This window comes from Nomia melanderi, chromosome 8 (assembly GCF_051020985.1).
Source record: "Nomia melanderi isolate GNS246 chromosome 8, iyNomMela1, whole genome shotgun sequence".
Lineage (NCBI taxonomy): Eukaryota > Metazoa > Arthropoda > Insecta > Hymenoptera > Halictidae > Nomia > Nomia melanderi.
This window is the reverse complement of record NC_135006.1, coordinates 14,314,890-14,341,643: the sequence shown is the minus strand read 5'-3', so window position 1 is coordinate 14,341,643 and position 26,754 is coordinate 14,314,890. Positions and strand designations below refer to the sequence as shown.

The 26,754-nt window shown below is 41.3% G+C and overlaps 1 protein-coding gene across 1 annotated transcript in view; it reads left to right on the top strand.

Annotated features, from left to right (window-relative positions):
* LOC143174153 (uncharacterized) overlaps positions 1-26,754 on the top strand; it is a 161,494-nt gene that overhangs the window by 48,097 nt on the left and 86,643 nt on the right. Inside the window, exon 2 of the mRNA XM_031969468.2 lies at positions 9,309-9,341. The gene's annotated coding sequence lies outside the window, so the exon portion shown is untranslated. The remainder of the gene's footprint in view (positions 1-9,308; positions 9,342-26,754) is intronic.

Below are 26,754 nucleotides of genomic sequence, written 5' to 3'. Positions count from 1 at the left end.
ACGCGATAACCCGTCTTCTTCGCGAAGTTTCGCGACGATACCGAATCTTTGGAGTTTCCCGTACGTATTTCCGGCTCGAAACCGCTTTGAAAGTTTCACAGCCGTCATCCATTACTCACAACCTACGTGACTCCCGGCGCCCACGGGATTCCGTGTTTCAAAGCTTTCGCCGATGGTCCGTGGAACACTGGTGATTTAACTGCTCTCCGACGTGTAATTTACGGGCGTGTTTTTGTATCGGCATTTTCAATGCGCGACGCGGTGCCCCTAAGAATACACCGACGGCTCTCCCATTTGGCCGCCTGAAATTTTTAGGACCGCACTCTCGCATCTGCGATTCATGGGCTCCGCGTCGTCCGTCGTTTAAGGTCCGATAATTCGCTGTGTTCCAAGAATTTTACGGCTGTTCTTCGGCGAAAGTCGTTAATCGCGATGTACCACTTAAAGGTAACATTTCGATGACTTCCAAATATTCTTGAATAAATAAATAGAGCGTCATGCTAAGCTGTAATCGAACGAACTAACGACGTGAACCTCAAAGAAACCAAGAGCACTTCGGACCGCAAAGGGTTAAAATACGAAACCGCAGTTCAGTTTCTGAATCGAAACGAAGGAAGCACGATCGAGTTTCCGCGAAAAGCCCGCAGCACTGAAACGGTTGATCGTCCATATCCGAATCGCGATACGGAATCCGGAAAAGTCCCTAAATATCTGGCCGTCCTATCCCCGTGAACTTCGAGTCCCGTAATCCTGCAGACTCCGACGAGCATCCGCAAGCGTCCAAGATCCAACACCGTGCAGAATTGATCCTGGCGTCGGATTTTCGACTAGCCGCTGCGCGAACGTAGGCCGCGCCCGTCGAAACGCTCGAAATACGTTACAATACGTCCGACGGGGTTTCAACGAAATCCTCTTATCGATCTATGGCGAAACGCACTCGGACACATAAGCGGGAACAGGGAGAAGCGGAGGGAACGAGGAAGACAGAAGGGGAGAAGGTTATGCGGACAGCAGGAATAAATCCCGGCGAATATTCGAACAACATCGATGCCGATTCTTATTTCGAGACCGACCCCGGATTCCCTGGAATTCGGGAATGTTCCCCGATTCGTTCCCACTCGTCGGCGAGTTTCAATTTTATGATGGAAACCGCTTGCTCGCGCGCGTCGCGCGTTCAAATGCGAGTGTTACTGGGGAGAAAGGTTCGGGGAGACGTTATAAAGGAATCTTTATAGAGGAAGATCTATTCTAGAAAGGTTTAGAATAAATTATTACATTCTAGATATTGTAGGAGGATCTAGAATAAATTTCTCTCACACTTGTTATTACAGGAAGAGCGGAATAAATTTTTATTACATTCTAGATGTTCTGGATCTAGAATAAATTGTTATTATGTTCTAGATATTGTAGGGAGATCTAGAATAAATTTCTCTCACACTTGTTATTACAGAGAAGTGCAGAATAAATTTTTATTGCCTTCTAGATGTTGTGGATCTAGGATAAATTGTTATTTTGTTCTAGATATTGTAGGAAGATCTAGAATAAATTTCTCTCACACTTGTTATTACAGAAAAGTACAGAATAAATTTTTATTGCCTTCTAGATGTGGATCTAGAATAAATTGTTATTATGTTATAGACATTGTAGGAAGATCTAGAATAAATTATTATTGTATTCTAGATATTGTAGGAAGATCTACAATAAATTTCTCTTACATTTGTTATTGCAGAAAAGTGCCGAATAAATTTTTATTGCATTTTAGATGTTGTAGAAGATCTAAAACAAATTATTATTATATTCTAGATATTGCAGGAAGATCTACAATAAATTTCTCTCACATTTGTTATTCCAGAAAGATGCAGAATAAATTTCGATTGTAGGTGTATTAGATTTAGAACAAATTCTTACTAAATTTCAAATACCCTAGACAGACCAACACTAAATTTCTCTTACACCTCGAAGGTCAGTTCCGAAATGAACTTAATGGATTAGGTACTTATCAAAGTACAATATCCTCAGAATAAATCTAAACGGCGAGCTGCATCGTTGCACAAGCAAACAATAGCTTCGGAATAAATCCGAACGGCGAGCTGCATCGTTGCACAAGCAAACGTAAAGTAAACAATCTCCCACCGCGTTTCGTTCCACACACAGCATCGCTAATTAGAAGCTACAATTTGCGTAGCATGTTTAAAGCTTAACACAATGGCGAGTGTCTCTAACAATCCCCGACGATGCTATTCAAGAACAAGATCATAATGTCAAAGACCGTTATACAACAAAGCATTCCCTCGCTTCTTTCGCGTGATTATCTGCAGAAAGAAAATTAGTATTCTAATCGCCGAAGATTATCAAAGGAAATTATACGCAGAAATAATTTCCTTTGGCAACCTTCGCTAATGAAAATTCCAATTTCCATCGAACGGTCACGACACGGTTGTCCCGAATATACGAGTTTCATCTGTTTCTTTCGAATGTCGGAGGTGCATTAGCGCCAAAGTCGGTTTCCTCTATTTTTGTCGCGTAGACCGAGGCGCGGCGAGGGTCGAGCGGGGAAACAAGGGAACCAGCGAGGAGAATAACGTATGGTAATGACCTTTCCCCCGGTTATTCCGCCGGGCCCGCTTTCTGGAACCGTGGAAACGCGGCCGCTGCGCTTTTCTCCTCCATTTTCCTTTCCGCGGAACGCGCGGCGCACTCGTCTCCCCGGCCTCTCGCGATTTTATTTCCAATTCGAGTGCCTCCTCGCGAGCACGCTCTTTCCCTCCGCTCTGTCGTTACCGGGAAGATTAATAAGCGCGCGTGATTTCGATGACACGTCGCTTTCCCTCGAACCCTAAGGGGTTTTCGTTTCATTACGCGTTCCGTTTATCTTCCCTTTGGAAACTTTATTCTCGATTAATTGGAGCATTCGGAGTGTACAATGGAGATGGCGATCGTAACCTTTTCTGTATTCAGTTTGAACTCCTTTCGATTGTTCGAGTTTTTCCTTTCACTGTTACAGATGTTGTGATTTAATAATATGGATCGTTACCTTTATCTACCTTTAGGAAAAAGTAGAATGAAATTTATACCTTTCGATATTTAGAACCTTTGACCTTATCATTGATATTATTTCGGAACTTAGGGTTGAATAAAGGGTGAAGTAAAAGGGAAGAGTGAAAAGCGTGCAGTAGTCGAAACTTTCTTTTCCGTTTTTAATCCAGTTTTATTGCCAGCTGGAAATGTTCCCTACAGAATGAAGTTACATTGATTATTTGCACAAATTCTATTTTAATTATCACTTCAATTCCAGTGTCTAGCATTTGCATTCCTTCCGTCTTAATTAGCGAACACCGCCGAGGGAACTTCGAAGGCCACGCCGCGCCGCTGCACGCGCAAACTTTAAACATACTCAGCTTACTATAGCTCCTAATTAACAATACTGTTTTCAATGTGAAGTTTAGTCAACGGATGTTTACACGGCACTGTTCCGCGGCGATGTAGCGTCCAATTAAGATTTATTCCGATTTAATCGCGTTCCAACCGTAACAACGTTACAGCTGCGCCGTACATTCAATCTCCCTTCAACATCTATTCTTTCCTTCGCGTGGACCGTTTACCATTCGAGAGCTCGATTTAACCGCGAGTTAATTTCCGTTTCGAAAGCGCAATTTTCAAAAATACACAGAGGAAATCGGGAAGAGAGACAGCGGTGGAATAATGTCACCGTTACACGCGGAACGGTGAAAGATATTCGTTCCACTTCGTTAAAAGAATACACACCGTTCGAATTTATTATTTCTCCGAGTACCACGTGAAACTCTGAAAACACTCTGAGAATGTTCGCTAATAAATCGCTAAGAAAATTCGAGACGATCGTATTGTTAGTTCCAATGACGAATGTCTAATTTGAATTATACAATTAAGATTTAGATTTTAGATCTGCATCAATCAAATAGTATAGTATTAACGAATAAGTAATTGAAAAATATATAAGCATACAGCGGTGAGTTATTGAAAAATCATATTAACATTTCTCAATTGTTTAAGGAGAGACCAACAAACTTTTACCGGCGCATCTCTACACGCTCTTTTATTTCATTCGTTCCTTATCCACGTCCCACATCAATCTTTCGTCCATTTGTTCGATCATTTATTCAACCGTTTCCTTCCCTCGTACCTAGATTCTCTTTTATTTACCAGCGTGTGCGTTCCAACTCCGCGGAGCCGCCATCTTGTCGGGAAGCCGCGACGCCTCTCGACAGACCGATCCCGCAGTCGAGCGTTCTCCGGCTCGAATCAATATTTATCCAGGATAATTAGCGGGAACGAATTCTCATTGCTCGGATTACGTGCGGACGAGATTAGCCAGTCTTCCCGGTGAATTATTCGATCCATTTGTTCCGGTAATTCATCCTTATTTACTCGAATGTATCAACGAGAATTATCCGAGGCGAGCGTTCGCCGCATAGCTTCGATATAACACGCCGACGCATTCCACTCGGCGCCCGTGGACACGCTGTCCGGCTGTATCATGCGCGCTCAACGAATTTCCCAAAGGTTAATTAGACTTCGGAACCTGACATTTGCGATATAAAATTAATTATCGAATTCTGTATAGAAGAGTATCGTACGAATAACCGGCAAAGGTCTAACGGATAACGAGGTAACGCTTTGCGAATAATTGTTCGAACGCAAATTGGAACGCCGGACACTTCGTTAAATAATAAAGCGAAAGGCGGGGAAAGTTGTTTATTCGGTTGCCGGCGGAGAATTGAATTTTAGTCGCGCGCGACGCAAAATTTCGCTCGACGTTGATCGATTTTCCATCCGAAAGACGACGGGACCGGTCCGACCCGTTCCAGTCTACCTCGTCCCGATAACAACGCGAGATTGCAGCGACGGTGTCGCTCGTCGTGTCGCTACGGGCATGTTTGTCGCGCGGTACATCGACGAACGACGGCGAAAAATGACAGCGATGCCGTCGATAACCGGCGCCGCGCTAATGTCGCCGCTAACGAACTTATCTGGGAACACGTGATACTCGCGCGTCCGATTCACGCGCAAAATGAAAGTGTCCTTCCATGGTCAGCAGGCATGGAAATTATGGAAAAGCTTACCTCCCATGCGTCCTTGTTTTCAAACGCCTGTCGATATTTTCAATTCATTAGCACTGCGCTGACAACGTCAAATTCAACCGTACTTCACATTTCGCTAAATTTACCTCTCGCTAAAACAAAGTTTCACGAGAGTCACTGGCCAAATCGTTGGCCCTTTTTAATTTCTCGAAATTTCCTCGTTCAATTTCAATCTCAACTTCTCGTATTGAAACTACTGTCAACTTTCAACAAACATTCTCCGGTTCATATGAAAATCGTGCCAACGACAGAGGTTACTTGAAAACCACGTTATTTTATAATCGTTCGACTGAGACTACACGCATACTAATGAGGTAAAGTACATTCCGCGATCGTCTACTTCCATTTAGTTCGCCTCACTTCCCGCTTTTTGTTTCGCGGAGTTCCCGAGCTGGCCAGCGTGCGGCTCGTTTAACTTGGAATTTGAGTTGCTCGAATAAATCGAGTTTTCGCGCACGGTTGGCTCGCGGCTCCCAAAGGAACGCGATTGTCAGCGAGCTCGTTCAGGAAACAGTCGGCGGCGCGACGTGTGCGCGCAACCCGGCTCGCCGGCCAGATATTGCGCCGGCTAATATCGCGAGACGCACGGGATATTTTGAGTTAACGGAAAGGGACTCGGCTTCCGTTTCGCCGGCCGCAAAGCCCGCGTGTACACCGCTCGAGTTTGCCGTCCCTTCTGCCCGGTGCTTCTTGATCGCAATAGACTCGCGGCCCGTCAAAGCGTCGAGTATCGCTCGCAGAATACGGCTGGTAAGCTCGTTGCGAACCGATCCGCGAATATTACGTCTCTGCGACCGCCGTGTTTGACGGGCCGAGCGAAGTTCTCGCTTTAGAGAACTCTGGAACCAGAGAACTCGCTTTAGAGAATCCGTTACTCCTGATTTTTCTGTGTACACTGATGGAAACTAGATTTTTCTATAGAAAGTGCATTTGCGAACGTTTCTGTTGATTTATTATTTTAACACTTTGTCCTGTGATTGGTTTCTTAACTGTCATCGATAGAAACCGTTACTCTTGATTTTTCTGTGGGCACTGATGGAAACATGATTTTTCTATAGAAAGTGCGTTTGCGAACGTTTCTGTTGATTTATTATTTTAACACTTTGCCCTGTGGTTGGTTTCTTAACCGTCATCGATAGATTTACTTTATTAACAACATATTAGAAAAAGAAAATTGTGGTGCTATTTTATGCCTAGGATTACAAAGCTTCGTGATGGATAATAGAGAAGTGATGTTTAATTTATATTCAAACCAAAGGAACGACACTTAGGTTTGTCGAATTCTGATATTGTAGGTCAAGGGGTTAACGAGTTAAGTTAAAAGAAGCTGTCTTAGATCAGACGTAGGTGAATTCTAATTCAACAGTTTCATCGTCCGTATAAAATTACATAGTTAAGAGCAAATTGCAACTTTCAGAGTTCAAATGAAGAATTAGATTCAATAGCAAGTTAGTTCTATAATTATTCAATATTCGTTTGATAGAAATTATTTGGAATAAAAACGTCTGTCGCGGTGCTTTGGACGGGATCGGATTGATCCGATTCGTCGAGCACGTAGCTGCTCAGGGACGTCGCCGGTCACTCGTTTAACTCCTGACACCTACGATCGATAATTATTAACGGTAGCAACGTTTCTGCGTCGACTGCTGTCCGTTACTTGGTTCGTGCTCGGCGGCAATGGAGGGTCATGGGACTTTACGATCGCGACTTTCATGATGGAGGATAATTCGCTCGGCAGTCGCTCTAAAGAACGTTGATAAGGATTTATCGAGTAGCGAGTGTTGAATTGTGCTTCTCGTGTGTTCGCTACGCGGTTGGAAGAATCACGCGACTCGTTGATTAAGTGGCGGTTTGTTAAGGACAAAGAGGAGTTGCAGACGAATATCCGAGTAAGTTCTATCTTCCTGTGATTTCGTCTCTTCCATTATTTCACTTTTCGACGACGTTAAACGAAGAATCAAGGAAACCAATCCGATAAAGTCCAGTAAACAATAATGAAGAAAATCAATGTATTTCAGACAAGAACAGTATTTGACAAGTTGCAAATAATCCCTTCAAGACTTACTGAATAACAAAAGGAAAGGTGAACAGAATAAAAGACACGTTGCTAACTGAAAACTGGTAGATCCATTGGCTAAGTGTTAATACATTGGTTTCCAAAATTTAGTTTACCGATCAGAAAAGTATATGAAGCCTTTAAAGAGTAGGCTCTAGAATATCATTAACTCCTCTAAAATTTAACAATCGGAAAACAAAAAACCCACTTAACCCATTAGCTTCCCATCGACGCAATTGAAGTCACGCTACCAATCCGTAGCATTATTTATAATATAGAAACGTTTGCGAATAATCGTTCAATTGAGTGAATTACAATAATTCGATGTGCTTGGCATTCAACGTGTTAAACGCAGAATAACAAGATTCACTGAGAACCCCATAAAAATCCTCTCGCTACAATCACTTCCTCTTACAACGCGATCCACCGATCACACTCTGTTCAGTCCCACGCGTGTCATTAACAAGCGCGAAGCACTCGTTGCGGGGAGTAAGAGTTAACCAATCGAATCGATGCAATTCCGATCCCGCGGCGCCGGCACAATCGCGCCATCGGACTCCTATCCGAGGCTGTGGAGAGGCAATGCCGAGTCCCCGATCCGCCGGTGCCCCGTTCAGCGCAGCCCGAGCACTCAATTTCAATAAGGTGCACGGCGAGCGAAGCGGGTCAGGGTGGAAAGTGCAACGCCGCTTTTATCCGCGGGGAGCAAAGGCGACCGAAGCCCCGTCCGCGCGGCGAGAATTCAATTCGACATTCCGCGGGGCGTCGAGACGCGCCTGCACGTGTCCTATTCGCGGGTCGCAGGTCGCGGGTCGCTCGACGTGGCAGCCAAGCGAACCGGAAACCCGTTTGTGGCAGATGGACCGGAATGGATGCGCGCCGCCGACAATACGCGAATCTTGCGGGTTGATCCGCGTCGCAGACTCGAATGGATCCTTCGTTGAACCCCTTGGCCTGTGATTTCTTTCTCAACTCTGATCGATAAGGCGACTTTGTCGTTAATAATTTATTGGGAAAAGAGAAAAATCCTAAGCATATGCTTTGCCTGTATTTCCTTTTAAGTGTAACAGTTGATTATAGAAGAATAATATTTACTTTCGATTCGAATGAACTGAGTAATGTGTATGTTTGTTGAATCATGTTGAAGATCTTCACCACGAGTCTCACTCGTAGGGCAAAGGGTTAATATGCCACCGGTGACCCCCTAGCAAATCGAGTTTCTGTAATTCAATCGATTAAACGAGGATTATTTTGAAATATTTCTATATCATAAATAATGCTACTTAACTAAAAAGATGACGTGTGTACTCGTCAAACGCAGTTAACCGGTTAACACGTTCACTGTTGAACGTGTGTTTGTGGAAATCTTTATGAAACTGAGGGTGTGGTTTATGAAAGTCGTAGGGTTGAGGTTTTTGATAGTAGGTATTGGTATTGTTACCGTTGGAATGGTTATTAGCATTTTTGTGGTGTTAGTGTTCTTGTTGGAATAGTTACTACTGTTTTTAGCAGTATTTTTTGTTGGTTATTACTATTGTCACTGTTGGAATGGTTATTAGTATTTTTGTAGGGTTAGTGTTATTGTTGGAATAGTCACTACTGTTTTCAGTAGTATTTTTTGTTGATTACTATTGTTACTGTCTTAGTGTTACGATGGTTGTTACTGTTTTTATGTTATTTATGTTAGTTACACAGCATTTACAAGTATTTTTGCGTTTTTACTACATTGCTATTTAGAACAGTTACTATTGTTTTTGCATTGTTACTAGTATTTCTACTACTTCGCACTGTATACTGATGGAATTTGCTTTCAGTACATTATATAATAATCAATCTTTCAGTTGTCAGGCTAACAATTTCTGTCATCCGCGTATGAATAATACAATAGTCAAAGTGTTAACGCGTTCAACGGACATTCGTCGAATTCTCATTTGCTTAACTGTACTTTAACACGGCGAATTCATAATTCATTAGCCGGAACTCTATGCGAGGTTCAAATAGTCCATTAAGAGTAGTCGGATACCCAGAATTCGCTGATACAATACTTCGAAACGTTTGCGCGAACAATGCCGCGATGCCGGTAATTAATGAAGACACATTTAATGACCAATAAATCTCTTCTTTGTTTTTAGATACCGGTACCCGCAAATCTACTCAGCAGCAAGGTAAGAGAAACTCCGCAACTCTCCGATCTCTGGCTCGGTTAAGCATCGCCGTAAAATATTGCTAGATCCACTGAACCACCAACTTGAAACTTAAATGCACTAGCGAAATAATATGAAATACACTAAAAAATAATTATTTCATGCAAACATTTCCTAAATAATTATACTCGCTTGGCAACACATAATGATACCGTGAAAACAATCAAACAAAAAGTATAAATTACTATAAATATATATACTACTATATATATGACTATATATAAATATATACTACTATATATACATATATTATTATATATAAATATATACTACTGTATATACTACTATATATACTACTATATATAAATAAATACTACTATATATATATTACTATATATAAATATATGCTACTATACATATTACTATCTATAAATATACATATTACTATAAATATATAGTGCAAATTACTATATTATGATTTTTGCACTATTTTAATTATTGTAAGGCATATACGCCCCACGCGGCCTGAACGGAAAGTCTTCGAAAAACGTGTTAACCAGATTCTCGTAATTGTAGCCGAAAAAACGGCCCGCGGTGGCCGCATGCGCGGCACGATCCATCGCCGCTCGTTTTATTATCGAGCATTTTTCCGAGCTCGGGTTCATGAATACCAATTCCTGGAGGGCACAGCGGCGCGCAGCTGCAAATTTCCTGGACTCCGGCCGCAAATGCGAGCGCGTCCGCGTAGAATCCGGCCTTCCTGCGATTTTTCTGAACTCGTCGCGTATCCACTTCGGTGCCGTGTTATCTGCGCCGTACATCCAGTCATCGATCCAGATTATCCCGTGGGGGGACGGAATCCCGTCACGAACGCGACTCGCGTTATCAAGGTCCGTTTTGCAATGCGTCAGATGCGGGTCGTGGATCGAACGATTTATTGGTGGGCATAGTAACTGTTTGTTTGTTTGTTTGTTTGTTTATTTGTTTGTTTGTCAAGGATTTCTTAGTGGGGGGTTTATTCGTATTGAATACTTATGATCGAGGTGTATTTTAAAATTTAGTTTTTGTGGTGGGAATGCATCGGTCGATGCAAGAATTATAATGTTGTGTCAAAAACGAGTCGAAGGTTGTAATATTGTATCGATGAGTGTATCGAAAGGTATATTGTATACATTGGCGCGTGAACATTTCAATATTCCATCGATTGGTGAATGAAAGTGGCAATACTGCATCGATCGGTGCGTGAAAATTGCAATACTGCATCGATCGGTGTGTGGAAATTTTAATATTCCATCGATTGGTGCGTGAAAATTTCAATATTCCATTGATCGGTGCATAAAAATTGCAATACTGCATCGATCGGTGTGTGGAAATTTTAATATTCCATCGATCGATGCTTGAAAATTTCAATATTTCATCGACCAATGCAAGAATTACAATGTTATGTCATAAATGCGTCAAAAGTCATAATATTCTATCGATGAATGTATCAAACGGTACAATATTGTACAGATTGGTGCGTGAAAATTTCGATATTGCATCGATCGGTGTATGAAAGTTTCAATATTGCATCAATCGGTGCAAGAATAACAACATTGCAAAATCAATGTATACAAAATCACAGAACTACAAACGAACCAACTAAATTAAACTGCGCTCATGTGGAACCTGAACAGTCAAAAGAATTACAAAAATATTTGAAACATCCCTTCGAGTACCGATCAGTTCAGAGAATAATTGCACGTACACATTAAAACAGAACAATTCGTGTATATCAATAGCCGATGGATCAGAATAAGAGAACTTACGACGAGGCACGTCGAATTAATAACAATAAATAGTCCAGTGCTCAACGGCGAGAAAATTTCCGAACTTCCTGTTGTTTCGTTAGGAAAGGAGAGAAAGAGATAGAGAGAGAGAGAGAAAAGGTTAGAGAGCTTAATCCTATCGGTCCTTTGACGCGGAACGGAATTGGAAAGTCGAACGCGGCGATACTCCGGCGGAGTGCACTTGTAATTAGATTCGAGAGCGAGGGAAACCGAGGGGGAAGCTCCCTTTTCCTTTTTTCTTGAAAGGCTCGCTGGGAAACCGGACCCGGTCGCTTTTTAAGCTTCGAGGAGCTTCGTCGCGAGATCCTCTATCGCCTCGTCGGAGACCACGAGTCGACGAGTGTCCCCGATTTGTTAATCACTCGGAGAACCCGGCTGATTACGCTGTGATCTTCGAGCGTAGTCGCGCGATTCTGTTCTCTACGTGGTCGTGTTTGCTCGTGGCTGCGGTGGTTTCGTATTACGAGAACATAGGGAATTCGGGGAATTGTTAATAACTTAGGTTGCAGTTGTGCGCAGTATTTCTATGGAATGGAATAATTAGATGTACTGTTCAATATAAATATCTGAATATCTAAATATTTGAATATTTGAATGTCTGAATGTTTAAATATCTGAATGTCTGAATATCTGAATATCTGGATTTCTGAATGTCTGAATACCTGAATGTCCGAATGTCTGAATATTTGAATATCTCAATATCAGAATATCTGAATATCTGAATATCTGAATATTTGAATATCTGAATATCTAAGTATCTAAATATATAGATATCTGAATATCTGAATATCTGAATGTCTGAATATCTGAATATCTGAATATCTGAATATCTAAATATCTAAATATACATGTCACCATAGCAATATAACTGATTACATAATTAATCGTGTAACAGGCTCACGCAAATCGATGATCAACACGCAAAGCGATGTAATACAAAGATAAACAGACATAGAAAACGATAACGTTAAACAAGAAAAATAGAAAGAAAGAATCTTATTAAAAAAAAAGTGTCCAACTATGCTCTCTCTTCTGCTATCAAGACGATCAACCCCTTATCCCAAGAAAAACAGCGCCGCCATACTCGGTTAGAAAGTTCGGAGATCCTCCGTATCGTTTCCCGAGCTAATTAAAAAATTCACAGTCCCCTCGCGTGCCAGAAGTTCCCATTGTACGTCACGAACGCCGGAAATCAGCGGGTGCCAAGAATTCGGCAAGTTCGTTGCCAGTTATTTGATCGAGCGACATCCAGTATATCGTGGTTCATGTGCCAAAATAAAGCCAACTTTCTTCGAGGATTTATTGAGATTCCACTCGACCTGTAGTTCAAAGTGCGCGCTAGGTTACAAAACCTCGACGCGAAGAAAGGATCATTTTCTTAGCGCCACGAAATTTAGACTTCACCCCCGAAACGGACGAAACTATTCTCAAAACATTCTTCAGATTTCAATCTCTGTTTTCACCTTTTCATTGTCCTAGCGTCATTAAATCGATTCGGTCTTCCACTTCACCGTTCTCGTTCGCACGAAAACTGTTTCATTTTGCGAACGGTGCAAAGAAATCGTGAATAATATACGTGGTATTAATAGAAATAATTATGTTTTACTTAACCCCTTGTCGTACGAGTCAGACTCGTGGTGAAGATCTTCAACACGATTCAACAAATACATGTATTGCTCAGTTTATTCGAAGTAAACATTATTCCTCCGTAATCAACTATTACACTCAAAAGGAAATATAGGCGTAACATATGCTTAGAATTTTTCTCTCTTCCCAATAAATTATTAACGACAAAGTAGCCGTGATCAGAGTTGAGAAAGAAATCATAGGTCAATGGGTTAAGATTGCTAATCAGACATGGAAGTATTCGGTATAGAAGTTGTAGAATTCTTTCGTGAGAAACCATAGCTAAATTATATTTACTAGAGAATGTAATTAAGAATGTAATTGGCGAAATTCATTTTGTTAGTGAATGGTCTATTACAGTAACGCAGAGATCATAGGCCAAGAGGTTGAGAGATCAGCAGGTAGTTTCCTTTTTCCCTATTAATCGAGCAATCGATATATAATTTAACTTCACCTGCCGAAGGTTTCGGACACATGCACATGCGTCGAGATTTCCAGTAATATTTGAAACGTGCAGACGAATCGAGGCGCATGACGGGGTCAATTCCTAACTGACGTTCCGCGAACGCTCGAATATGGAGATCGCATGTGGCAGGCATTAAGCAAACTTCACCAGAGGGACCGGAATTAAGTAGACCTCCGCGAACGCGTTCCCGCGGAATTAGATTCGAGCGGAATGGCACCGTGACCGAAATTTCTGAGATCCGCGGCGTCGCGGCTCGTAGCCGGGATTCTCAACCACCCAGCCTTGCGAGAACTCGGTTCGACGAACTTGCCTCTCGCATTACGGAAACTTTTTCCATGTACCTGTCTTACCTCTGCATTGACCTTTCGTATCGTCCCCGGCGATCTAATTCAATATTTCTATTTCGACAAACTTATGTAGGACGAATGGTTCGTTGTGCGTGCGTAAGGGCGACCAAGTCGTATCGCGACGGACCGGCGCCGAGATGTTTGGAAAATAGTGTGACTATTAAGAATACATACAATTAAGCAACAACCCTTACCGTCCCGTTTGCATTCCTATAGTCAAGGAACACTTAATTTTTACAACGACAGAGAAAAAGGCCCGAACACATTAAATAAAACCCTAACCATTCGACACGCCATAAAAAACGAATTAAGACATTTTCAATACACAAAGGACGGCTTAGCTTCACAACACATTACACATTATAATAATAGTAGCCCCACTATAAACTTGGAGGCTCGTCCGGGATCACTATATATATGTATTTAATAAAATATGGAAACGACACACGTAGAAATTTCATTTGGAGATGATACATTGATATGAGCAAAACAGTTCGCTTTGATCCGAGTAACGAACAACATTGCTTGTAAAATTGCTCTAGAAATCTTCATCGCGAGTCTCACTCGTCATTGCACGGCGAAGGGTTAAGGATCTTCGGTCATTTTTTAGGCGGCTAAAGGAGCCACTCGTGGAGTCTACGTTTGGGAATCGAGTTGAAAGGGAACAGGGCGTGATCCGTTAATGCGACTATCCCGGAAGCGCGCAGCCGATGTCCTTGTAATTAATCGAGCCGGTTGCTCCTTTAATCCGGATTCCCGTCGAGTCCCGAGCTTTGTGACGCGTCCCGTAACGCCGAATCACGGTGTTTGACTCGATCGCCCGGTATCCCGTGCCGTTGTGACGCGGTTTCGCCGTTAATTTCACGACTTCCGCCGCAGCTAACGCTCTATTACGGTTTAACGCCGATATGTACGAGCTCGACCTTTAAACCCGGAAGTCGAACGCACCCGCGGAATTCACCCGGCCGTTTTCCCGTCGGACCGTGCCTTATTAACGTGTCCGATGATGCACCGGAACTTCCGGACATTTCCATCCTTACCTCGGATGGCTAACTTATGTTTCCCTGATTTCTGAGTCACTCTTGTCTTAGAATTATTAATTTCTTAGCTAATTATAAGACATTTTGTGAACATCAAATTAATGTAGTATATTGAAATCTGGTGAATGATAATTGTTGATTTTAAGTCTAATCACCAACTTATGTTTCCCTAATTTCTAAGCCACTGCTGTCTTAGAATTATTAATTTCTTAGCTAATGATAATATACATTGTAAACATCAAACTAATATATTATATTCAAGAATATCTGGTGAATGATAATTGTTGATTTTAAGTCTAATCGCTAACTTATGTTTCCCTAATTTCTAAGTCACTGCTGTCTTAGTATATTTAATTTCTTAGCTAATGATAATATATATTGTAAACATCAAACTAATATACTATATTCAAGAATATCTGGTGAATGATAATTGTTGATTTTAAGTCTAATCGCTAACTTATCCGTTTCCCTAATTTCTAAGTCACTCTTGTCTTAGAATGATTAATTTCTTAACTAATGATAAGATATTTTGTGAACATCAAACTAATATACTATATTGAAATCTGGTAAATGATAATTGTTGATTTTAAATCTAATCGCTTTATCTGTTCCCCTAATTTCTAAATCATTCTTGTCTTAGAATGATTAATTTACGAGTACCCACCACCAATCATCATTCCATTGACTTACCGCTTAAAATAAACCCGCAGAAAATATTAATCCGAAAGCTTCTCTAAACACACAAGAGAATTCGCCCGCGATTCGTCAAACGGAATTCTACAAATCAATCTTATTCTCTCGACAACCAATGAATGTATAATATAGAAATGTTTATAAATAATCCATGTAGACATTCGATCCGGTTGGGGTCACCGGTGAGCCGCGGCAGCGACTACCCAACACCGTATCCCACACGTTGCGCCGGACGTTAACCGAATAACTCCGATTTCACCGCGGCTGGCCAATCACACGGCGCGCCACTTATTCCGCAAAGAAACATTCCCGAAACACGTTTCTCTCGGTCGACGAGCAGCACGAGATTACCGTCGCGAACGAAAGTTCCCCGCGCGGTCCCTAATTGCAAAGTTACCGGAACAACAACAAGCATAACGCCGACGCGGTAACCACGGTTTATAATAGGCTGTCTGTCGGCGGCGAAAGATTAGGCGAACTTCAATTTCCCGAGCAGCCGCGCAGCTGTCCCCGCGCCGCGCGCCGAGGATTACGGCGTCGCTCGCTCGCTGCGCTGCCGGTCGCGGAATCGACGCGCGTCGCGAGATCCGAAGTTTCGAGGATATCCGAGCCCGCCGACAGGTTCGGGGCTTATTAATATTCCCGCGGCGCGGGAATCATCCGGAGGAGGCGGCCGTAACTCGAGGATCATTCGCCGGGGCCACTCGAACGAACTTCCCACTAATTCCTGCCGCTCGATTCTCCGACATCGGCTGATCCCTCTTTCCCCACCCTCGCTGATTAACCTATTAAGCCTCGGCTAACGAAACGAGGCGGTTTTTCTCTCTCTCGGTCAATGGTGACTCGAAAGGTGACTCTCGCTCAATATTTGATTTGATACAACAGTGTTGTTAAGGCCACTTATAGCCTTACCGTTTCGTTCGAGCCCTTAAACCATTTTAGCTTCTATACACTTTTTATCTTTTCTAAGACTTATCGTACATTTGGTAGTTCTTCGTAACAATAAGAGCCTTCGTCCCGCTCGCAACTTGCAATCGTCCTTACGTATTACGAGGAGGGACCGTGGCAGCCATGAATCCCTGAACCCATAAGGCCCGCGATTCTTGCTGTAGATTTTCCTTGTCTATTGTTCACATCTGGCGTCCAGTCGCCAGCATTTTTAACTCTCTAGCCCGTCCGTTAGCATGTGTTATTAAGGCCAAAGCGTTTCTTGCTTTTACCTGCCACGGTCGACGATTGCAAACGGGAGGAATTAGTTATTGACATTAGCAACTTGGAAGACCCAAGAAGGGAGGGGACTGTGTCTCCCTTCCACAACCATCTAGATCTAAAAGGGCCAACCAGAACGTCTTCACCCCCGCGAAGACGACGTTGCGGAGGTGACGTCGAAGATGATTCTGGGAGGCCCGGTGAGTTGATACACACAGTTGGATACGCATAGTTAGAAACACAAGTTGGAAACACATAGTTAGACAAGTATCAACTCGCATAGTACATCGCACAGAGTACGGAGTAGGAAGTAAGGATTACAAAGTATCAAGTAGCAATTTCGATCAAGCGCATAGCACTAGAGTCAAAGTACGCTTCACCTCCTACTCATTTCTAAGTTTTGTTCCCGATCTTATCGGGTGGTCCTTCGAGACATAAGTTTATTAGTCGGCACACCACGTGCAGACGCCTACAAAGCTCCACCGCCATTACGGTAACCACGAGTACCTAACAATGAGGTAATCGGTTAACTGCAACTTTTACATGCTCAGGCGTGAAAGTTTAACGTCACTGTAACTTGACAGTTACGAAATACGTTCGTTTGATGAAATTATGGGAACTATTGAATACATTGTCATTGTCGGCACACCACGTGCAGACGCCTACAAAGCTCGACCACCATTACGGTAACCACGAGTATTTAACACTATGTATTTGTATTTTATTCAATTATCTATTCCTGTGTTTTTCAAGATAAAACATATTTAAAATACCATTAATACCGCATAAATAAATAATGAAGTTCCAACGCTGCCGGTATCGAAATTTCCGCGAAGAATATCCCGAGGAACGAACCCGCGAGTACCCGTCGTAAATACGTCGAACGAAGTTCCACGGAAATTCGATATTCCACCGTGCTCCACCGTATTCACTTCCTGTCGGCGTTCTTCCAGCGTCGTCTCGAAAAGAGACCGCGTTCCCGGATACCGGTGGAAGGGAACGTGTAGCGAATGCGGATCGAGAACGGCACGCGCGGCCATGGAACACAAGGGAAATTACGTGTAACACATTCTTCGACTGATAATTGTTGTTGTAGGATTTTCGATGTGTGTACTGTGTAGGAGAGCTGTAATAAGTATACTCTCTGGGTTTCAACCCTTTGCGAACGAAGATACTTCGAAACATAGAAAATCTTTAACGTATGAATCTAAATTATATATCAATTGCTTAACTGATAGAAAAAGAGGAAGCTACGTGCTGATCTTCTACTGTTCGACTAATTAGATCATTTGTCCACGACTTAGTACTCCAAATCTGAACATTTTATCCCACCGAAATGCCGAAATGTCGTTCGAAAATTCCGAGTTTATGACCTGGTCGGTTAAGAAATACTCAAAATTCTCTAATAAGAAATAACGAGGTAATGGTAATGTGGGATTGTAATGAATCAAGGGCAAGATTTAAAGTAAATTTCAAGTTTAATTTTAACTTATAATTGAATACTCGCAATACTCTCTCAACACTATCTCTATTACTTCGTTCGCTCCGACTCGCAATTCTCACAAAAGACCCTTTTCCTCATGCATCCTTCCTAATATACTAATCACTCACTCACATTCTCACATACACGAATTTTGCGGTTGTCGCCCCTAATATCTCGCTCTCGCTCTGATTTTCATTCGCACTCTCTTTCACTCGCTCTCTCGGTCACTCACTCTTTCGGTCACACTCTCTCGGTCAGTCACGCTTGTTTATTTTTCGGATGACCGACAGCTGATCGGCAGCCCTAACGACAGCTAGTGTTGGTGTTTCTTTTATTCGTTTCTAACTGCCGTTTTGACTTTAACGGCGTAACTTCCCACAGTAACGAGAAATCTGAGGACTAAAGATTCAGAGCATAGGGATACAGATAGGATTATGATTATTGTGTTGTAGATCGAGCTGCAGAGGTTAGGGTCGTACGGCCGAGATAACGGAACTCGGGGAACAAGGTAGCGAAGCGAACGAGCGCGTTAATTAGATCGCAGATAAACGATGAAGAGTGGAGCGGTGTTGTCTTTGGCCAAACAAGTAGAATAAACCTGTTAGTGGCCGGACAGAGAAAATGGGGGTCGTGTCTGTTCGAATACCAGGAACTGATCGTACGTGATCGTGCAAGTAGGATGGGGGTACTGTGCATGTATCAGAGTACCGACATATGGAAATACATCAGTAAATTTATGCAGGAAGTTAAGCCGTTAATTAAGCGTTTGGAAAATCTTGGGTGGCTGAAAGAATGCGAGGAACAGTGTCTGGAACCGAGCGACTGGACCGTGAGAAAAGCGTGTACGTGAATTTTGACTATGGACTATGGACCAAAGATGCGTGCGCGAGGAACATTTTGTGCGAGATTGTGGAGAGGATGCACGAGGAAAGGACAGTCTTTTGTGAGAATTGCGAGCTGGCGAGAACAAAGCGGGTATTGCGAATATTGCGAGAAAGAGCAGCAATTATAAGTTAAAGTTAAATCAAAATTATTTTAAACCTTGTTTTGGTTCATTCCAATTCCAAATTTATTTATTAATACTCGCAGTTTCTGTAATTCAATCAATTAAACGACGATTATTTTAAAATATTCCTATGTTATAAATAACGCTGCTTAATGTCGCGATGTTCAGCTAGATGAATGTGCAATGATAATAACGCAATTCAATCAAATGATTGAATATTATATTTTTTCCATTTCTTGTATTTTGCTCTATGAGATCGTGCGGCATTCAATTTTCAATAAATAAACCCTACAGTATTTTAACACTTTGAATGCCATAGTGGTCAGCGGTGACCAACCAAATCGAATCACAAACGTTTACAAACATTTCTATATTATAAATAATCCTACCCATTGCGGTGACATTCAGTTCGATGAACGTGCAGTGGTAACAATACAATTCAGTCTAATGATTTGATATTATATTTTCTCCGTTTTGTGTACTCTGCTCCATGAAGTCATGCGGCGTTCAACGTGTTAAACGGATAATCGATCCTAATCGAATTTCATATTTTTCTAAGTACTACAGTAATTAGCAAAGTTGCATAGCTAAGTGTCTTTATATAAAAACGAGATTTCCCGCAGTGCGTTAAACTCCTCGCGCTCCGCCACTGATCTGAATACGATCGCGCGATCCTCGGCAGCGGCGCTGCGAAGGAACGCGGCATTCGGCGCGCCTGGAGGCTTAATTAACCGCCCGCATCTCGAACGTAGCGAGAGCAGAACGTTCGCGTTCCTGTATTCACGGCGACGAATTCGAGCAGATCCGAGCGTGCCGTTAACGAGATCGATAATGGACCGTCGGCTGGTCGCGCGGCGCGAATTCTGCGCGTGAAAGCCGGGAGCGGGCCGCTTCCGGAGCGGAATCGGCTGAAACGTAATCCGATTTCATCTAGATGTAATCTCGTTTATCGCGTTCGAAATCGCGCGTTTAAGTGCCGCGTCAAGTGTTTACATTTGAGACTCGTTTTTCATTTTCTCCGCGCCGTCCCGTTATTTACGAGGAGAATCCTTTTGTTCCGGGGATTGCATTAATACATCACTTCGGTAACTCATTCGAGAACACTCGGGGAACGTTGAAATTTTATTTCTACACGATGTAATTGTAACGTTACGAATAACTGTATGAAAAATTGATCGATGGACAGTTTACAATTTTCCTAATAATCTATAGGAGTTATTCTATCCGATACGTCACAGGTTTCCAAAGGTGAGTTCTAAATGCAAATTACCGTCCAGCAAGAAGATACTGGTAACAATAAAAACTGTGTTCAGTGAGTATTAACAGATTCATTAAAACTGCTTCGTTTCATTTCAACTCGTAACTGAACTTTCTGGTGGACAGGAAAAAATGAACTTCGAAAGTACTAGTGATACAAACAAATGCTTCATACAAAAGTTGAAACATACAAATCAAAACATACGATGATTATATTTCTTTACATTATATCACGAAGTTAATAACAATGTATCTTCTATTTCGATTCCAACGTCAGATAACCACAGAAACCGAATTTATCCTCGCAAAATATCTCCGAAAAATCAACTACTTAGCACATTGGTAACCTCCAACTTTCGTCACACGAAGAGTCGAATTTTCGGGCTTCGTCAAACAAATGCTTCATACAAAAGTTGAAACATACAAACCAAAACATACGATGATTATATTTCTTTACATTATATCACGACGTTAATAACAATGTATCTTCTATTCCGACTCCAACGTCAGATAACCATAGAAACCGAATTTATCCTCGCAAAATATCTCCGAAAAATCAACTACTTAGCACATTGGTAACCTCCAACTTTCGTCACACGAAGAGTCGAATTTTCCAGTTTCGTCCACAACAGTCCGCGCGAAGTCTCGAATTTCACAGACGCGCGTTGCTCGTCCAGCGAACGCCGCGTTAACACGTAATCGGATTACATTTCGGCCAACTCCATCGCGTAGCCCTTGAAGAACGCGAGTAACGCATCGATCGCGCGCGCCGCCGGTGTTCCTCGTCGCCCCTTGTAAATTAATCTCTATTAATATCTCCGGCACGCCCGGCCCGCGGACTCCGCGGAATTCCAGACTTGCTCGTCAACGCGCGCGCCGCCCGCCTTTATCGAATTCCCCTCTTTGCTTGAAATTTTTCATTCGCCCGGCCCGCGCGGCGTGTCCTCCGGCCCCGGGACCTTATTGTCCGGCGGATTAAACCGACGCAAGCGGATTTTCATCGCTCCGGATCGCGGGACCTCCCACTCCCGTCTCTCTGTTTTATGAAATTTTTCAACCGTATCCCCCGAACCGTTGCCACCTCTCCGAAACCGGATACTGCGATGGCTGCGACGAATTCCTCGGATCGCCGCGAACTGCTTCGAATTAACGCTACAACGGGCACGGCCTCCCGATCGTCCGCTCACTGGAATCGGAATTCGGAAGGAAAAGAGATGGGTCAGGCGTTTTACTCCAGGTAAACTTATTTAATAACCGGAATCGAAATTCCGAAGGGAAAGAAAGAGGTCTGCCTCGAGCTCCTCCTCGTTTCCGTTGTGAACTTTTGTGTTTTGAGTTCGGTTGCTCCTTTGCGATTCGAGGAAAGCTGATTTCGACGAATTTGTGTTGTAGGAATTTCTAGATATGCCTAGGAGTTTCTAAGAATTGTTATAAGTTTAGGTAGAATGTTAACAAGGTTCTAGAAATTTTTATTATATTGCGTAGAATGTCTAGGAGTTTCTTGGAATTGTTATAAGTTTAGGTGGAATCTCTAGGAGGTTCTAGGAATTTTTATTACATTCTGTAGAATGTCTAGGAGGTTCTAAAAATTTTTATTATATTGCGTAGAATGTCTAGGCGTTTCTAGGAATTGTTACAAGTTTACGTAGAATGTCTCGGAGGTTCTAGAAACTTTTGTAAACTTGTGTAGAATATCTATGAAGTTTCAGAAACTTTGATAAATTTTTGTACGTTTAGAAATTTCTAATTCTGAAGAATGTCCAAAGCTACTACATGGAACCTAATAAAATAGGAAGCAGGATTTATTTCGATGGCTGGTGGTCCCAACGTCAAATTCTCACGTTAAAATGGAAGTTTTCATTTACTTTCGCGGTGTTTTAATAAGAACAACTCGAGAGACACGCTGAAATGTGCAAACAATGGCGAATCAAGAGAAAGAACGATGGAAGAACCAAAAATAACTATTCCAGAATAACTGCCGAACAAATCATGCATAATTCTGTTCGCTTTTCGAAATTATGATGAAAAGAGTATCTCTGGACTCGCAACCTCATTTACTTCGTCCCCGTATGGTGATTCCATCGATTGCTTGCATAAACCGATCGGATCGGCCAATTAACCTTTCATCTCGCGTGCCGGCGTTTGCGGATAAAAGATTGCAGCCGGCGACACGCGCCTTACGTAACACGGCCCACTATTTTCGTGAAATCTGAAACGGGCCGGCCAGCCGTGTATCAGTCTTCCATTTTCCTCGCTGCGAAATTACTGTTTCGTGACTGGAAACTCGATATTAAGCTCGAGTATCAACCTCCGCGCGGAGATTGAACCATAGTGAATTTATTATGGCGCATTTAGGCTGAGCTGTATTCCAGAATTGGGCAAAAAGGATGAGAAATTAATGAAGATACCAACGGAAACGTGAATGTGTAATTTGGAGACCTACTTAGACGGCGAGTATCTCTGAAAGTTCAACGAATAATTTACGCGTCGACGAAAGCTACGTTAAATTTAAATGTTTACATATTTAAACAGAGTCCATCAAGGAATAAAGCATTTAAAACGTACTGGAACAAAATATATATGGAAGACCTTTTATTTGCAACTTGCATTCTTTTCCAAATCAAGAATATCAACCGTATTGTTAAAAGATAACGAATGTTTCTCTGAGAAGCGATTAAAGAAATTGATTTAGCAATGCGCGAACTGAATGACGAATCAAAGACTCAATAGACGCACTTTTGAAGTTTCTATACAATTTCGAAAAGTCTATTTAACTGATGGATAGATTTAATATTGAACGATTCTATTGCAATGATGCTTTATTTCCTACAACTCAACTTCACACGATCTAATAAAACTAGAGAAAAACAGAAAAGAACGTAAAGGTGCCAGGAAACAACTTGGTCGAAATAAATCGATCTTCCTCGATAATAACGCGTTAATAACACCTTTGTCCAAACCCTATAAAAATTAATTAATAGAAAGAAAGCTATAGAAAACGTGACAATGCCACAAAACAACCTAATAAGTCATTCGTCTAAAATCTCTAAAAATTAATTAATAAAGAAAGCTATAGAAAACGTGACAATGCACAAAACAACCTGATCGAAATAAACAGATGTTCTTCGATAATAACGCATTAATAACACATTCGTCCAAACTCTATAAAAATTAATCAATAAAGAAAGCTATAGAAAATGTGACAATGCCACAAAACAACCTAATAACACATTTGTCCAAACTCTATAAAAATTAATTAATAAAGAAAGCTATAGAAAATGTGACAATGCCACAAGACAACCTAATAACTCATTCGTCCAAACTCTATAAAAATTAATCAATAAAGAAAGCTACAGAGAAAGTAACAATGTCACAAAACAACCTGGTCGAAATAAATAGATGTTCCTCGATAACACCTCGTTAATAACACATTTGTCCGAACCCTATAAAAACTAATTAATAAAGAAAGCTATAGAAAACGTGACAACGTGAGTACAAAGTGCCCACCGTAGCCAGCGTGAGGTTAGTACAGATTAATATCGTGTGTCATCGCGGGGGCGTGTGGCCGTTAAGGAAAGGTCACGCGCCTTCGGAAGTCGGCTGCCGCAATGCTAGCCGGCGACCGGGCAACAATTTATCCGGCCGATCGTTTAGATTATCCCAGTGGCTCCTGGAAGCCTGGCCGAGGCTCGGCTAACGAGTATTTACGGCGGAAAAACGTGGCCCCGTTTGCGCCGGAGGGTGGATGACGGACAGCCGGCTCGAAACGGCCGCCATCGATACGGGACACGCCATTTTGGTTAACCCCATGTAGCTTTTGTAACCCCGAATATTGTATTCCATTTGTCAGCGAGCCGACCACGATCTTTCCGCTGTTTTATTTCTGTCTTGTCGGTTATTGTTATCCGATGCTGGGGAATGTTGTTCGTTAGGTATTGTTAGACACTGTTAAATTGGATGGACAGTATGGAAAGATGTGCATAGTTGATTGAGTTTGTTTTTTAACCATTTGCTGTCGAAGGCGAGTTTCAATCATTTGATTGAACGCAAGATTATATGAAAAATTCAATGTAAAATTTAGAATAATATTAAAACGTGAACTATAGAAACAACATAATTAACCCTTTGCAATTGAAGACAAGTTTCAATCATTTGATTGAACGCAAGGTTATATGAAAAATTCAATATAAAATTTAGAATAAGATATTAAAATGTGAATTATAGAAATAACATAATTAACCCTTTGCAATTGAAGACAAGTTTCAATCATTTGATTGAACGCAAGATTATATGAAAAATTCAATATAAAATTTAGGATAATATTAACACATGAACTATAGAAATACAATTGTGCTCCATAATTTGCAGATGTTTCTTTACCTAAGTTGCAAATAATATTGTTGACCCTGTGCAGACTGAGAGTCTCTCCAGTGCAAACGGTTAGATGTCAAATTTTAATAATTATTTGATGGATTCTTTATGTGGATAATTCGATTACGTTTTTATAGTTCTTATGTCGGAGGTAATATAGAGTTGATCACTTTGGCAAATGAACTGTAGCGTCAGCTGGGTAGGGAATTTAATAGTGTATGAGACAAGTAGTATAGGACGGTGTCGCGTCGGACGAGCTGAATGCATGGAGTTCCGTGACAGTGTCGCGAAGGATAATTATAATGTAGCTGCTTCGTAGGAGGAATGTAACAGTAGGTTACGTATTCGATAAGTAGTGTGAATGATGTTATATCAGCCGAGTGAAACATTCGATGTAACATCAGGCAAGAAATATAAATCACGCTTCGTAAGGTAAGTAGAACAGACGATGTTGTATCAGACCAGTGGTATAATAGATGCTATGTCATACAAGTAGAATAAACAATGTTATATCAGACGAGTAGTAGATGATGTATCAGACCAGTGATACACACGATATTCTATGATTGTACAAAGATGACACTGTCGTGTTAAATAAATAAGGACCAATGTCGTGACAAGCTAGTAGTACATGTAGGTATATTGTCAGACAAGTAGAATAAACAATATTACATCAGACGAGTAGTAGATGATGTATCAGACCAGTGATACACACGATATTCTATGATTGTACAAAGATGACACTGTCGTGTTAAATAAATAAGGACCAACGTCACGACAAGCTAGTAGTACATGTAGGTATATTGTCACGCAACTGCTATCAGTTCTACAATGTCGAAGCAGTTTGTACAGAACATCATCGTCCTCAACAAGTTGCATACTCGTGTCTTGCCTAACAAGTAGCAAGGATCAGTGTCATATCAGACTGGTAGTTTACTGCAATGTTGTTGCCAGACACGTAGTGTCGTAAATCTGTCAAACCAGTAGTATGAGTCAGTGTCTGCGCAAACAAACGACGTAACTTCCACTGTACTCAAGTAACATAAATTATTATTACGTTCACAGTACGTTACGTACAATGTATCAGACAAATATTGGAAGAAAAAAATTGTCAATAGTTATTAACCGTTAATTAACGAAGATTCTTCGAAACATACGAAACCTTCAACACATGAAGCTACATTATATGTCGATTGCTTAATTAATAGGAAAAAAGAAAAGTACGATAGATTGGTAATAGATAGATTATATATACATAATAATATGCAATAAATAAAAATATAAAATAAAAATATAAATGATAGATAGATAGATTGATAGATAATAGATAGATTATATAAATACATAACAATATGCAATAATGATAATGCAGTTCAATCAAATTGATTTAATATTATATTTTTTCGATTTGAGTATTTTGCTCTATGAAATCATTATTATTACGTTAATTATTATTATTACGATAAAAAAATACGTGCTGATCTCTTGTTGTTCGACTAATTACATCACATTTCCACGACTTAGTCTTCCAAATCTGAACATTTCATCTCACCGAGATGCCGACATAATCAATGATTAATCATAATCGACAATTAATTATAATAATAGACCAAGTAAACTATTCAATCCACTTCGATAACAGAATAAGAATTACATTCATATTGTTACGTAACTTTCGGAGCTTAATTACTCGAAACAATAAGATCGAAGACATAAATCGTCTCGTCCGTTCATCTCACCGAAACGCCGACATAATCAATGGTTAATCATAATCGACAATTAATTATAATAATAGACCAAGTAAACTATTCAATCCACTTCGATAACAGAATAAGAATCACATTCATATTGTTACGTAACTTTCGGAGCTTAATTACTCGAAACAATAAGATCGAAGACATAAATCGTCTCGTCCCGTCAGTTCCTCAACACTGTCGTTGCCAACAATGTCTCGCGGGTGAAATACCGTCCCACCTCGATCCAATTTTCCCTTACGCGAAGCAGTTTTCAGGGTACACCTATCGACGAGTTAGACAATCAATTACTCCCGGCCATTGTCACGCGGGACGATTAAACGAAATTATTCATCCCGTGAATTACGGACGAC